Raw genomic sequence first — 13,666 nt, forward strand, 5'->3', positions numbered from 1 at the left:
AAGGGAGGGGAATGGGCTGGATGGCCCCAAAGCACCCTCCAGGTCCAAGGGGGTGGTTAGGGAGCAGGAGCCCTTGGGTCAGAAAGGCTAAATTCTCCATTGTTGTTGTTTTTTGGGTTTTTTTCTAGCTTTATGTCTTTAAGCAAGTTACTGAGCCTCGGTTTTCTTGAATTTAAATTAGAGATAGCAAGAGTACCTACCTAATAGGGGTATTTCTGAGGACTGAATGGGAGAATGTAGGTAAAGCACTTGGCACAGTGTGTGGCACATAGTAAATGCTCAATAAATGCTAGCTGCTATAATTAGTGCCATTACAATGTGAGAAGTGGAGGTTGAGAAATGGTTATTGCCCAGGGATCCCTCTGCCTGATCTTCATCTTGGAACTCATTTCAAGCCCATCAAATGCTGAGCAGCGGGGAAGGTGTGGGCGGAAGAAATGTACAGAGAGAAACGGAATTCTAAACCAAACGTGGTTCAACTCATCTCCTAACAGGCAGCTCCCGCAGCCCAAGATGTCCACTGGGTCCCCAGGAAGTGCAAGAAGCCAGAGGACACAGGCCCTGGCAGCTCTGGGTTTAAGCGGAGACTTCTCGATGATGGCTTAGAACACTCAGGAAGCCATGGTCGTGAGACCAATCCCAGCAGGGATGCATCAGGTCCCCGCCCAACTGTTTTAGGCTGGAGAATGGAGGGATGGTCTGAGTGACTTGTCAGCCCCACTGGAAGCTCAGCTCCAAGCAGTGGAAACAGAGGCTGAGGTGGGACCTGTCCACGGTGTTCCTGATATCTACAGAGGGCAACATACACAATGTGGCACCTCTTCACACGCTAGCCCTGTGCCCCATATACCCCTGGCACCAGGGTCCCTAGGCCCACCACCTCTGCCTGGCGGACTCCTTTTCAAGCCTTGCCCCAAATACCATGTGTTTTGAGAACCATTCCCTAATCTGCAGACAGAGATAGTCACCTCTTTATCTGCTCATCCTGTATGATAGCACTTATTTCATTACTGTAAGACTGACTTCCCGCTCAGGCCAGTATGGCTCAGTTGGTTGGGTGTCCTCCCATGCACGGTGCACCGAAAGATTGCTGGGTAGATTCCTGGGTTGATTCACGGTCAGGGCACATGTCCAGGTTTTGGTCTTGATCCCCGGTAGGGAACACGCAGGAGGCAACCAATTGATGTTTCGATCTCACATTGATGTTTCTCTCTCTCTTCCTTCCTTTGTCTCTAAAAATCAATAAAAAATCTTTAAAAAAAAAGACTGACTCTCCCAACTGAATAATAATTACAGAATAATATAGTTACATAGCACTTACTATGCCAGGCACTGGTGTCAGCTCGATATGTGTATTAACTCGTGTAATCCTTATAACAGCTCTATGAGGTAGGAAACTGAGTCACAGAGAGGTTAGATGACTTGCCCAGTATCACTCAGCTGTAAGTGGTAAAGCCTGCATTTGAACCCCAGGAGTACAGCTCCGGAATCTATACTCTTACTGTGAACTCCTGGAAGACAGGGGCAACACCTGGTTGTCTCTCTGTCTCTAGCATCTAACACGGGTCTGAGCACACCGCAGGTGCTTTGAAAAGATGGGCTGGTTACATAAGCAAATGCCTGGTGACTATTCCAGCCTCTGAGCTGTGGGACTGAGAGACCAAGGCCCTAAGGAAGTATATGGTGTACGCGTCCTTCTTACGCACCCTCTCTTAGCAATCCCACCACACTGCTGTCTGTCCTGTCTGCTTATGTCTTTTCTTGTGTGCCTCCTGCCTTCTGATGTTTGTTTCTCAGTGTATCTTCTGCCGTGTCCTCCTCCCCTACTGTTCCTGGCCACTCTCCCCCTTTCCTGCCCCATGCACCCTCCGTCCATTGTCTTTGCCCTTCTCTGTGGTCCTTGCAGGCTTGACAGCCTCCCACCCCCATTCTTTGCCTTGGAGCACTTATAGGGTCCAGGCTTGTTCAAGGGGGCTGAGGACACCAGTGGCATCGCCCCATTAGACTCACCATGGATGAAGCTCCTGCCCCCTGCCCCTCAATGAAACGGCAATTTTCCATCTACTTGGGTGCAGGGTGTGGAGCGGGGTTGCCTGCCTACCGTTGTCACACATCTGTGCAGCATCAGAAAGACCAATGCTCACCCTACGTCCTCCTTCGGGGTCCCATCTCCTCCAGCAAGCCTTCCCTGATCACTCAGAGAGCACTCAGCAAACCTTACACCTTCTCATATTCTAACTGAGGAGACAAGGCATGCCCCGGAAAAATCCAATTAAAACGTAATCTTCAGATAACTGTACCACTTGCCAGATGTCACACACATCCAGGGGCCAAATGAACTGCAGACAATCAGTGATTTCAAAACATAGACCTATGGGACCTGAGGCAAGTGGCTGATCCTCTCCGGTCCTTGATTTCCTCCGCTACGAAGCAGGGGAGGATAACCCAGACCTTAGAAGGCTGTCAAGAGGACTGAATGAGATCATTTTTGTAGAGCTCCCGTCACACTGGTGCTTAGTAGGCACTCGGTAATGAATTTGTGTCTTTCTCTCCCCTCTGTCTAAAGCACTGGACTTCTGGGAAGCCCTCCCCGATAAATGGTAAGGTATGAACTGGCCCACCCTTTTAGGTCAGAAATGCCTTAAGGACAGGACAGCCCCGGCTCCGTAAGCTTTGTGGTACCTGGTATGTTGTAAGGAGATGGGCCTGTCATGTTAGAAGTCACTCAGCCGGATGATGACAATTCACTAGGACTGTCCACACTCGCAGCCCTCCCACTGAGCAGTGGATCTCTGAGAGAGCCTGGTGGGCACAGAATGATCACCAGGGAAGTCCAGGCACAAGTTCATTCTGCCCTGAGACCTGGGGGTTTAATTGCTGTATCCTCAGCTCCCAAAATAGTACCAGGCACATAGTAGGTGCTCAATAAATCGTTGATGGAAGGAACTTTGTTTAAAAAGCAATAGATTTTCTTTTTCCTTTCAAATAAAAAGGCGGGGGGGGGGGTAGGAGAACCAAATGGCAGGATACAGGAGACGTGCCAGGGACACACAGCCGCCAGGCCCACCAGCCTCGCTCTCTTCTGCAAACGGGGGTTGAGCAAAGCCAACAGCAAGTGTGTTCCCACCATTACAGTGTCCGGAGCACAGAGCACGTTTAAGACTGCGGTTTACAGAAGAAACGGGGGGGGGGGGGGGGGGCAAAGGTGGCGACAGCGACCTGGAAGGGAGGGAGGCAGAGGTCCTCGGGAGAAGGAGGAGGGTGAAAGAAGAGAGAACACTGTGAAGAGAAAGGGTGACTCCTGAGGAAAGAGCGTGAAGAGGGGAGGAGGAAGAGGAGGAAGGAGGGAGGCACAGGGAAGAACCGTGGGGAGTCACAGAGGAAACGCGACTCAGTCTGAGAGAAAATTGTCTTAGCAGACCTCTGGGTTCCCACTGACATTTGGTGTCTCCTTTGGGGTAGGCTGTGCTGGGGGAGGGTGTGGATTTGGGGGTGCTCCTAGACACTATGTGTCTGCCAAACCCTGGGCAGGTCTCAATCCCTGGAGCACAGTGACCTTTAGTGCCATCCTTGCCAGAGGGACCCCGGAGGCAGGAAGGAGGAGACTCAGTGTAAGCCAGCCCAGGGGGAGGCAAAGGGCTAAAGCCTCAGACCCGGAGCTGTGCTATCCTCTCCCCACCTTCTCCCCACAAGGGCACCTGGTCAGCCAGGAAAGTGGGTCAGGCCACCCACATGTGACTTGTTCTGACAACAACAGGGCCCACAGGCGAGCAAGGGGGCCTCCGTGCCTTGTGCACAGCCTTGCCCCTTTCCCCTCCCCGCCTCCCCGCAGCGCTTCTTGCTGGAGGGACCTTTAGGGAGCAGTGGGCAGTGGGAGTATCCTGGCTTCTCATTTGGGAAGGGGACACTGGGCCAGCGCCTACCCCAGGCCTGCGGGAGGGGGAGCTGCCGGTGCCTGGGTTCCTGAGAAGATCCGGAGCTCCCAATGATGGTGACCGGGCTGGCAGGGAGCCATCTCTGTGGCCCTGACCCAGGGAGTCAGGTCTCTCTACTACCCACCTCCTGGGCTCCAGCCCATCTGTGCCCCGGGGGGAGCGCTGCGCCCTGCCCTCCCTGCGACCTGCCCGTCCACGAGAAGCCGCGCGGCGCCCACAGATGGGAGCTGCGGCAGCCAGAGAACAGAGCACAAAGCCCAGCTGACACGTTCCTCCCTGCTGTTCGGTGGGGAGGCAAGCCAAGGGGCGCACAGCAGCACCCCTCGGCCCTCGCCCAGGGTCCGGGTCTCCCGCACCTTCAGCGTCTCAGCTCAGCCCCCGTCACCGGCACCCGGGGCCCCTCGCTGGCTGGGCAGCCAGAGTCTGCGCCGCCCTCGGGTGCAGGACAGAGGGACCACCTGTGGCTGGCCAACCCCTCCTGCCTCCCGGGGGCTGCGGTGGGCCGGGCGCGGTCTCCCCGGCGCCGCTTCCACTCCCAGCGCCCCAGGCTGAGCCCCGGGCGCCCATCCCCCACCCCGAGGTCCCATCCCGACTGCGGGCGGACCCTGCCGGCCTGGGAGGAGCCTGGCTCCGGGTTCCAGATACTTCGGACAGACATCAAGGCCCCCTCGTCCCTCCGCACGGACACCCACCCGAGTTCCAAGGAAGGCAAGTCCCAGGGTCCTGGAGCGCTGCCACCCCACCCCTGCCCGCCCCTGTCACGCCTCCCTAACCTCTCCGCCACCTCTCGGCTCCCCGACATCTCAGGGCCCCTCTCTCCGCAGCAACAGTTTGAGGCGGGTCAGGCCCCTCGGGATGGCTTCGGCCCAGGCGCCCCCTCGCCCGCCGCTGGGGGTCCGGCCGGCGCAGTCGGTCACCTCCTTTACGCACCAGCCCCTTCCCTCGGTGCCGCGGCCGCCCCTCCCCGAGTCACCAGCTTCCGCCGCGGCCCCGCCGGCGCCCCCAGCGCTCCCGGGGTCAGCCGGGGCCGCACACTCACCCGCGGCCGCCGTCAGGTCCCCGCGCCGCTGGGCTGCAGCCCGGGCCGGGCTGGGGAGGCTGGTGCGCGCCCCTCCTCCGTGTGCCGCCGCCAGGCCGGCCAGGCTCGTGGCGCCTTCCGCCGCGGAGTTGTCCGGGGAGCGGTGCCCGGCAGAGTCGGGAGGGCGACGGCGGAACAACGATCCGCTCGCTCGCGCCCCGCGCCCCGCGCCGGGGGCTCCGCGCCGCCCTGCGCGCCGGTGGCGGGAGCTGCGGGCTCCAGCCGGGCACTCCCTCCGCGCGCTCGGCCAAGTGCACCCCGCAGGCCTGGCGCCCGCGCCCTCCGCGCCTCCTCGGGCTCCGCTGCCCTCCTCACTCGCTGCTCCGCCGCTCTCCCAGCCTCCCCAGCCCGCTCTGCTCGCCGCCTCCCCGTCTGCAAGCCACGCCGCCCCCTTCCAGGCCCGCTGCCATTTTAACTCCTGAGTGGCCAGAGGTACCTTCTCCCCAACACACATCCACACGCTGGAGGGGGGAGTTGGGCGGGGCCCGCTGCTAAAGCTGGAGTGTCTGGGGCCAGTGGTGTTCTTGCGCCTTCAGTGCAAAGCTTGGCTGAAAGAAGTGGGCACAGGGCCTGAGAGAAGGGGGCAGCTCTTAAGATCTCTCTCTTACCCCGTTGCAAAGGCCAATAGGTTCTACGCTTCGGAAGTTAACAGAGGACTAAGGAATTCAGTGGGTGGGTTAGAATTTGTTCAACGGATACAGGCGCCTCTTATCCCAAAGGATCGAGTGGAATACCCCTGAGGTCTCATGCCCTTAACGCACTGCCCCCTGAGCAGGGGCAGTCCTGGCGTCTTGGAACAATCCCCCTGGCCCTTAGCAAACGATGCCATCTATTTAGGTATTAGGCAGGAACCAGCACGCCCAACCAGGGCCGTGGTTTTGGAGGGGGGGGGTGCTCACCCTGCAGACTGGGCGTTGTGAACACAGGGAAAGGAGGAGAGGAGCTGATCGTGCTGAAGGTGGGAGCTGGGTTGCTTCCCGGGGGCTTAGAAAGGCGGGGTCCCCTGCTATGCATCTGGCTTGGGAGAGAGGGTCTCCTACTGGAGCGCAGGCTGAAGGCCGTGCTCCACCGGGCCTCCCACCAGGACCACTCAGAATGGACACCACAAGGTCAGCCCCCAGGCAGGCCACACAGCGGAGGGGTCTTGACCAGAGCCTGCAGAACCAACAGCAGGGAGGGGGTGGGGTGGCGTCCGAGATGTGGGGCGTCCTTTGAGGAGGGCATCCAGGGTGTCTTCTGCACCCAGAGCTTGAGCTCCGTGCCTCCTGCGGGGTGAGCTCTGGGCAGACAAGGACAGTTCTCTGGCTCTCTCTTTTCCAAGGGCACAGCCAGTGGGGACTCCATCCCTGGAGGCTTTTATAAAGTTGTCTTGAAGGTCTGTGTGGTCTGTATGCACAGGTGGGGTTCCCACCTTCATGTACTGAAAAAAGCACACATTATGCTCCCATTGTACCTCTCTGTCGCCACCCTCCACCCCTGCTGTGGGGTATAATAGAGGGACAAGTTGGAACTATATGAAACATATTTTTAACATTTCAAGGCCATGGAAGTGCCAAAGAAGTACAGACAGAAAAAGCCATCATGGGCTGGGGTTATTCATAGATGGTTTTATGGAGGAGTTGAGATTCAGGCTGAGTCCAGATGGAGGGATAGGTTTTGAACTGGCGGAGAAAGCACGGACCAGACCAGCCATGGCAGGAAAGCACAGTAGAATGGGTCACCTGGAAGGTAGGGGCAGGGGAGGGAATTTGTAAGACAACTTCTGGGTGCCGGGCCTGCTCACATCTCTCATTCAATCCTCTGAGCTGACTCCTACCCCACTGAACTGACAGGAAGATGAAGGTTCAGAGAGTTTAAAACCAACAGTCAGAATGTGAACTCTCTCTGAACCCACAGTGTCCTTGCCACAACACCACATTGGATATGCAGAGGGGAGCCGCTCACAAGGAGCCCGCATTGCCGGGCTGAGTTTAGCTCGGCTGTGCTCACATGCTTTGGGATGAAACAGGCAGGAGGACGGGAGGCTAGTGGGGAGGCTGTGGTAGGAATGAGGGGGAGGGGAGCACTGAGAATGGACAGCAAAGGGACTTTGTGAGAAAGACGTAGTAGAGCTTTGACACAGACTAATTGAGTGAAAGGAGTCAAAACTTGCCTCCAAGCTTATGTGATGTGCGTGAATGTTTGGGTTCCTTGTCAACTCAGTGGAGCCACCACAGGGCCAGGGTCACTGTATACAGACCGATGGTGAAAAGGAGGAACTGTTACCACTCCTTTACCAGCTCAAGAGCCTGGGCTCTCGACTCCAATGTCCCTGCCTCCCAGCCCCTCCGCACAGCCTCGTGTATCTTAGCTCCCAAACAGTAAGTTTCTGGAGGGTGAAGACTGTCCACACAGCATCAAGGCATGACTAGTAGGTGCTCAATATCTGATTGTTGAAGAATGCGATAAAAGCAAGTAATATTTGCTAAGCGACTGGTTCCTAAGTGGCAGACCCTTTAAGGCACATGCTGGGCAAGGGGTCGGGGAATTGCATTGCCCATGGGAAGAGAATGGGGAGACCATCTCTTGAGCTGACTCCAAATCTCTTACAACCCAATGGGACTCAGGAAAGAGCAAGAGGTTTGAAACCCTGCTTATCACTTCCTCTGTGTTGCTTCAGGAGACGTGCTTAACTTCTCTGAGCTCCACTGATTCCTATGTAGAAATATTAATTCAAGTAATAGAGGTTAATAATTGTTGAACATCTACTACATGTAAAGCACGATGCTAATCATAATTAGGCATGAACTCATTAAAAATTCCGCCAACTCCAGGACCTTAGAGATAGGAGGGGAAAAAGGTTTGCCATTTATATAACCGGGACAGAATTGAGCTGAGATCTGAACCCAGGGCTCTCTGATGGTGGAGGCTAAGCACCACACTATCCTAACGATGAGGTGGCAATCAGGTATTAATTCATACTCGTAGGATGGGTGTGGGATGTGACAGGGTACAAGCGTCTGGCAGTGACCACAGTGTCTCGCACGTGGCGCGCTCTTCTCTCTCAAATCATGCTGTCATTCTGAGCCAGATACTTTCCTGGGGGAAGATGGGGACTCAATTCAGTCCCTTGGAAGCTCTTAGGTAATTACCCAGAGGATTTAGTGGCCCAGTTACTGACCTTTCTCCCTCCAAGTTTAATCTCTAGGGTTAGCCATGCACAACTTCTTGCCAGGAAGCCTGGATGCTGGGATTACACACCCTTACAAATGATCCTGGCTCAGCTCCACTTGATGCTTTAATGGAGGGTCAGACGCTGGGCTAGCAGGCATGCTGTTTAGGGGGCGGGGCAGTGAGGGGAGGAGGGCTTCTGGAGCCTGGCACAGGAGCCAAGTCAGAGAAGGGAGGCTGAGGATGTGGTGCCACCTCCCTCAGTGGACCCTCCACTGCTGGATGCAGCCTCTGCCCGGTCTCCACCTCGGGAGGCCTTGGGCGGGGCCTTTGGGGTCACTAAGGACTATTGGCCCCCCAGGGAGGCCCGTCTAGGATGGACCTAGAGCAGTGGTCCTCAGGCTTAAGCATCCCTAGAGTCAGTGTACAGATGCAGATGCACCAGTGCTCCCCCAGAGTCAGACTCTGCAGCTCTTGACATCTGCACGTTGGCACACTCTCCACGTGCTTCCGATTCAGGAGCCTGGGTGAGCCCGGCTTTGGGAACACGCTGGCCTGCGGTGCCCGTCGCTCTCTGACCTCTCCCTGTCTGGGCTCCGTGACAGCAGAGCCTGGACTCTCGCTATTGGGGAGAACAGTCAGAGAACACGGGATCCCTGCCAGAGGCAGGCTCGTGGTGAAGTTGATGAAGCTTAAGCTTTAGGGTTGCTCACTTGTGGGGTTCAGGGAGGGGGCTGTCTTTGAGGTCTGGGAGTCATAAAGTGTTCTATACAGGGAGGGGAGGCTGGTTTGTAAACAGGAAGCATTTCTGGAAAACTGGATGCAGAGATGTCACAAGAAAGGGATGTGAATTTCCAAGACTTGTGTAACTTGGGATTTGTCCAGTTCTAAAGAAACATTACCATTGGACCTAATTTTGTGTTTGTTCCTTTCCTTCAGAGGCCCCACCAAACCTGGGGCTTCCCCTGGCCCCTGCCCTCAGGGAGGTCCCAGCGTCCACAGACAGCCTTGGGTCACAGAGAAAGCAGCGAGGCAGGAGGACACTGCAGATGGCGGAGCTGCGTGGAGCGGCGGGGAGTCCTCGCTTTCCTGGAAAAGACACTGCAGGTAAAAATGATGTAGGCTGAGTCTGTTTTTTGCCCAGAAACAATGTGATAACGGAAACTACATTCCTCACCAAGATCCTGGTGCCCAGATTTTTATAGGAATAAGCGCAAACACCATAAACACCATATTTATTCAACTGTGACTGATACACCTGTACTCTGTATTTGTTAAATTGAACGTAAGTATATAAAACAGCTAAACCGGGCAATATGGTAACCAAATCCCATGCTGTTTAATTTAATGTATTCAAAAGATTCCTGGGAGAAATGTTATTTTGGGGAATGGGTGGAGGGAGCCATGGAGAGGGCTCCCACTTCCCTCCATAAGAAACCTGTATGGCAGTGGTTCTCAACCTTCCTAATGCCGCAACCTTTAAATACAGTTCCTCATGTTGTGGTGACCCCCAATTTCATTGTTACAAATTGAACATAATTAAAGCATAGTGATTAATCACAAAAACAATATGTAATTATATATGTGTTTTCTGATGGTCTTAGGTGACCCCTGTGAAAGGGTCATTCGACCACCAAAAGGGTCGCGACCCACAGGTTGAGAACCGCTGCTGTATGGGGAAGAGGGGGACTCCCAGGGTTGGAGCTGGGGGACAAGGGTCTTGTGTCCCATGGCACATCTGAAAACAAATTGAGCCACGTGTGGGTCCAAGTGGCCGACTCTGAAGTGCTTGTCTCTGGAGCCAAGGGCTGCCTACACACAGGAATGGGCCACTGGGGAGGGCTTGGAGGGCGTGGCGCTGGATTAGGATGATCCCGGGTGGCTCTCTGGAGGAGGAAAGCTGTGAGAAGATACTTTGAAGGCAGGAGAGGCGAATGGTTAGGCTTCCTGAGAGGCCAGTCCCAGGGCCCCTCGGGGACCTTTGCATCTGACCTCTGAGCCACCTCACAGTCCTCCAAGAAGCCTTTGTCCCTACGTGCTCATCACTGACCTTCCATCCATTTCAGTGTTCGCAGGTGGAGACCTGTTAGCGGGTTACAATAAGAGCTTGTTTAGAAAATGAACCGGAATGGGATGGAACATCATCCTTTTGCTCCTGTTTCGTGTACACATATGGTGTACTGACTTGTGCTGTTCAGGGTGTTTCTCACCATGGGGCTCCAATCAAACCTCGGCTATTTATTCCCAAAGCCTGCAAGTAAGAGACACAAGGGCTGGCTCACATGTTGGAAATAACGTATTTAACCAAATCCAGCCTTTCTACGTGGCATGACTCCTGCAGATTGTCTTCTTTTCCAATCCGAGCCTGCTCCTTTCTGAACGTTTCATTTCAGAGACGGTTCACAGGGCAGAGAGCCGGGTTCCCCGCATCCTAACCCCATCCTTTCTCTCTGTACTGTCTCTGACCCCTACGTTTCCTTCTTATTTTCTCTTAAAGAAGGAAGTCTTTGTGGTCTTACTTCCAATATTTGAACTAATTCCAACAGAGACCTTCGAGCTCACAGGGCTCTCCAACGATCGCTCCTAAGTTTTTCCCCCAGCAGCCACCTGGGTCTAGTTTTGCTTTCTACACCTGTGCAGAAGGACCACCTGGGGAACTGACTAAAATACGATTCCCTGGATCCCACCCAGTAGGCCTGAAGTGTGCCCCCCGAACTGCATTGCTGACCAGCTCCCCACAGTGTTCTGAGGACCAGGCTTGGAGGACCATGATGAGTCATGGAGACAATGTAGTTCCTTCTAGGAGGCTTCCCTGGTTGCCACCTGGTTCTGATCACTTCCCTGTTTCCCTTCTGCCTTGGTTTAGGCCACTTTAAATATGTTTTTCTTGATTTCAGAGAGAAAGAAGAGAGAGAGAGAGAGAAATATCAATGATGAGAAAGAATCATTGATTGGCTGCCTCCTGCTATCTCTCCCCCCCCTCCCCCCGCCTCTGGGGATGGAGTCCACAACCCAGGCATATGCCCTGACCAGTAACTGAACCCTGTCCTCCTGCTTCATACAACGCTCAATCACTGAGCCACACCAGCCTGGCTTAGGCCACTTTATATTTATTTGTCATCATTTGCACATTGAAAAGTTACTGTCTCTGTATCCCATCTTTCTGTTTACATTATAAACTCCCCCAAGGAACTGCATGATTCATTACTATTGCCCCAGAGTGTCCGGCAGAGGACCCTGCTCATGGCCAACTTCCCATAGCTCTTTGTGCATGGGACAGAGTCCTCCCATACCCCCCCCTCCTGCCCCCTCCTGGCTTCCATCCCCAGGTGGGAGTCCCCGCCCAGGAGTGCTAAGGGGAGGGTTAAGTGTCTGAGTTGTTCCCTGGATCGAACAGCATTATTGACTGGGCAATTTGGCTGTCTGACTTGCTCCTTTCCATCTAACCGCCAGGGTTTAGGGAGAAGTGAATTGGGAAAGACGAATGAGTCCAGATGACCCCTGGGGTTGCAGCTTCATCAACGGCTCTTATATTCTTTCGTCTAGAAGCACATGGAGCAGCAGAGGCAGAGGGCTGAGCAGCAGGGCCAGAACTAGTGAGCCAGCTAGCCCAAAGCAGCCAGAAGCAAGCACTGCAGGCCCTGAATGCCGACACCCAGGCCTTAGAATGGACGGGGGAGAGGGCTGAGGAGGCCGTGGGCGCAGCCCTGTCCCTGGACTAAACGCTCCCTCAGACAGAGGTCAACTTGGTCCATTCTCTTGCCCTGAGCAGCTGTCCCACATGATAAGCAATTTGGGTAAAAAAAAAATATTATTTTTTCTTTCTGCACATAACTAGTTTATTGAAGAATCTGATTCACTGAGATACACATATGGAATGGCTTTATTATTTTTTTTTCCAATCACTGCCTCTAACTGTGTTGAATCTCCGTTTTCAAATCTTTAATGACGTGCAGGAGAGACCCCATAGATTTCTGATCTCGTTCACATAAGAAACACTCCAGTTTAGTCTTACCCATTTATCCCACTTTAAATCCTCAATCTCATACCCTTTCTGCAACCTCATTCAGCCTGACCCCGGCTAAGGGGGACTGGGAGTGGGGGTGACATCTGGTCTATTCTTTTGCCTCTTCCCCTCCTCCCTCCTCTAGGTCTCTCTCTCCTCCATGCACTGGAGTGGAGGTGACACTGGGTGCTCTGTGCCTTTGAGGTCCTCTCTTGGTGGACATCATCTGTCCTTTGATGCTATTGAGTTGGCATGCATCTTTCTTGAGCAACATGAGTGTGTTCTTCCTGAAACCGATGAAAAGCTCTAAGCTGACCTCTTCTGACCCACCTTCCTAGTGGTTCACACCCTCTCCTCTTGCTGAAGCAATTAGGGTGAAATGGACACTGAGCCCTGATTCTGTGCTGGGAGCCTTCAGTGAGTTGTCTCACTCAGTCCTTAGGAGGTTCACAGTGCTGGTCTCCTGCCAGGAGAGGCCCAAACTGGACTCAGCACCATGTCCTCTGGGTTGTTGTTGTGTGTTTTTTCCTTTTTTCCCTCCAAACTCCCCTGGCTCCTCATGGAAAAGAGACCCCACAACCCCTGAGAGCCGGTTGTCAAAGGGATTAAATTCTCATGTCAGAAAGCTCACCCTTATGTCTTCTCCTTCTCGCTCCTCCTGCCGGGAATGACATTTGTTCCTGTGTGAACCTCAGGGGAGGTGAAGAACAGCCTGTCACTGGGCACGGCCTGGGGTACCCAGGGCCTTCGGTCATGAAGCCTTTTCTGTCTTCTTCAGGTGCTACAAGCCCATCTCCTTTGCTGGGGAGGGAGCTCTTTTCTGGAAAAAGAAAAATTACAAGCAGAGGAAGGAGGAAGGCAAGGGAGGAAGAGGGCTGAGGAGATAAATTAGGACCACTCTCCCAGAGCTGAGGGAGACCGATCAGCCTGAAGGCAGGACGTGAGGGGTGAGCCCCCAAATGCTGGGCTCCTTGCAGGCCAGGACGCTGGGCAGAGAGTCCAGGAGCTCGGGCCACGTCTGTGTGCTTCTGCATACATGGCTAATGGCCCCCCTCCCTCCACAGACCACAGAGCCCGACCTCTGGAAGGGAAGCTGGGTGACATGGCCTCCGGAATGCCTCAGTCACAGGTGCGTGGAATTTGCTGACTCCAGAAGGGAGAACGGAAAGCTGCGGACAGGGGTCAGACAGCAGCCCACTCCTTCTCTGTCCCCCTGCCATTCAGAGCCCGTCTCCCCATACATTGAGGAGGGCGGCGGGAGCGGATGACTAATGCATGTCATTTTCAAGATGCTCTCTCTGCACAGGAAAAGTACATTCAGATCCAGGTTTTAATTGTGTGTGATTTTAGCTGAGATGGCGTTAATTTATTTCCTTTGCTACTTCAGCGCTTCTCCCTCTTTCATCACCGTGAAATTATCTGGAATGTATCTTTTTTTTTCCTGAGGACAAAGAGAAGAAGCTGATCTTGCTCCTTTCCCACGGATTGAGGTTTAGA

At 54.3% G+C, this 13,666-nt stretch overlaps 1 protein-coding gene across 1 annotated transcript in view; it reads right to left on the reverse strand.

Annotated features, from left to right (window-relative positions):
• Positions 1 to 5,439, reverse strand: part of LRRN2 (leucine rich repeat neuronal 2) — a 60,077-nt gene extending 54,638 nt beyond the window's left edge. The window contains exon 1 of the mRNA XM_059673392.1: positions 4,975 to 5,439. The gene's annotated coding sequence lies outside the window, so the exon portion shown is untranslated. The remainder of the gene's footprint in view (positions 1 to 4,974) is intronic.
• Positions 5,440 to 13,666: the final 8,227 nt, after the last annotated feature.

The sequence above is a fragment of the Myotis daubentonii genome, chromosome 18 (assembly GCF_963259705.1).
Source record: "Myotis daubentonii chromosome 18, mMyoDau2.1, whole genome shotgun sequence".
Taxonomy (NCBI): domain Eukaryota; kingdom Metazoa; phylum Chordata; class Mammalia; order Chiroptera; family Vespertilionidae; genus Myotis; species Myotis daubentonii.